Source organism: Triticum aestivum, chromosome 3A, assembly GCF_018294505.1.
Source record: "Triticum aestivum cultivar Chinese Spring chromosome 3A, IWGSC CS RefSeq v2.1, whole genome shotgun sequence".
NCBI lineage: Eukaryota > Viridiplantae > Streptophyta > Magnoliopsida > Poales > Poaceae > Triticum > Triticum aestivum.
Window position 1 is genome coordinate 8,303,754 of NC_057800.1, and position 2,278 is coordinate 8,306,031.

The following is a 2,278-nucleotide window of genomic DNA, read 5'->3' on the forward strand; positions in this document are numbered from 1 at the left end:
CGTTTGACCACGGGATCTAGCCCTTTGACTTTGCACGGACGGGCTTTGACCAGTGGACCTCCCCACCCGGTTGTGTTAGGTCAGCCCATAGGAACACTTTGGAGCAACATCTGGGCCAGACCCACAGCAAGATCCCCTCCGTGTAGACACCACGCATCCGTTTCCCCCCTCTAGGTGTCGGCGGTGCCGCCGTCCGTGAGGGGGGCACACCCCGGACACGCGTGCCGGGCGTTTGCAACCGCCACAACACTTCCAGACTTGTGAGAGGCCGCCGGTGCAAGATTTGGCGGCATGCTAGCCCCCGGAGGCCGCCGGCCACAGCCGTAGACGCGCGAAGGGCAATCCGCGTAGATGGAATTTTTCGGATACTTCTCCATCACCAAAAATTATGAAAAATATCATCGTTCCTATAGCACATGTGCCCACGTCGTGCAAAAAAACTCATGATTTTATCGCGCTCCGAGTATTTAGTAATACTGACGCCGCATCGTTACCGCAGAACGTCTACTACCGTGTCATCGCCGTCTGTGAGGGGGGGCCACGCACCGGAGACGCGTCCCGCCTCTTCGGACATGCCACCACACCACCCCGCATGTATAAGGGCCTGGTGCGACGCTCCGGTGGCATTGCTACCCCCAGTGCCCCCGTCCCGCCTAACCCTGTAGCGTTTGACCACGGGATCTAGCCCTTTGACTTTGCATGGACGGGCTTTGACCAGTGGACCTCCCCACCCGGTTGTGGTAGCTCAGCCCATAGGAACACTTTGGAGCAACATCCGGGCCAGACCCACAGCAAGATCCCCTCCGTGTAGACCCCATGCGTCTGTTTCCCCCCTCCAGGTGCCGGCGGCAGCGCCGTCTATGAGGGGGGGCACACCCCGGAGCCCCAAGACGGGCGTCTACGCATGCATGAACACTTTCACATATGCATCGAGACCCGTGCGATGTTTCGGTGACATAGCTACACCTTGAATCCCCCCACCAACCAGAATTCCTTCCGTGTCGACCGTTTCCCCCCTCCGTGACACGGCGATAGCGACGTTCGTAACGGGGGGCAATCGATATACCATCGGGTATGTTTTTTTAGATAAGGCATAATTATCTTATGCAAAAGAAAAAACTAAAATAAAGTAAAAATAACAAAACAAAGTAAAAATAAAAAGTAAAGTAAAATACACGTATGCCGACGGCAAGGCCGTCGGCATATCTGTGCACACACGCAGGTTGTCCCATGGATCAATGATGTGGCGTGGCACACGGATCGATGACGTGGCGAAGGGTCCTATGCCGACGGCTGTGCCGTAGGCATACCTCTGCCACAGATAACCAAAGTAAAAATAAAAAATTAAGTAAAGTAAACATATGCCGACGGCAAGGCCGTCGGCATATCTGTGCACACACGGATCGATGACATGGTGTGGCACACGGATCGTTGACGTGGCAGAGGGGCCTATGCCGACGGCTATGCCGTAGGCATACCTCTGCCACAGATATGCCGACGGCCGCCGTTACCGCCCGTCGGCGTAGGATCAACGCCGTCAAATGGTCAGCGCTGACCGGGGACGTGGGCCCGGGCTATGCCGACGGCCTGTCCTATGCCGACGGGCCCCGTAGGCGTATCTCGGGCGGTCCCGACGGCCTCGTCTATGCCGACGGCCCCGTCGGCATAGATGGATGTACGCCGACGTCTATTCTACGCCTACGGACTACCCTTGGCCGTCGGCATAGGTCCATAGATGCCGACGGGGGCCGTCGGCATAGATTTGGCCAGCGCATTTTGGAGCATTATTCGAGTTTCTGGTAGTGTATATGTGCATATTCATTGTGTATGAAATTGTGTAATGAATGTCAAATGTGTGCAAAATTGTGCAATGCATTTGATTTTTCTTTTTATGAATTTTTAAATGTGTATGAAATGTATATGATAGATTATGTGATATGCTTCATTACTGCTCGGGCTATCAAGATGTAGTGCATGATGGGTTGTACTGCTAGCGGTGTGTCTTTTGTAAGCTCTGCTTGTAGATGCAACCCTAACCGCCAAGTACATTATAGAAGCCAACACTAATGGGTCGATTCAGAAGGCCCCTCGGTAATGTCCTCGCTGCTGACGTGCCCCATCACTCGACCCATTTGTGGTGACCTATGTATCTAGGACACACTGCTCACAAAGCGGCTACTCCTCAGTACTGAGTGGTGCTACAATGATGAGGCCTCACTATGGATGAATTGTTCAAATCTGGGTTTAACCACCCCAAACTGCTCGAGCGACCGACTGA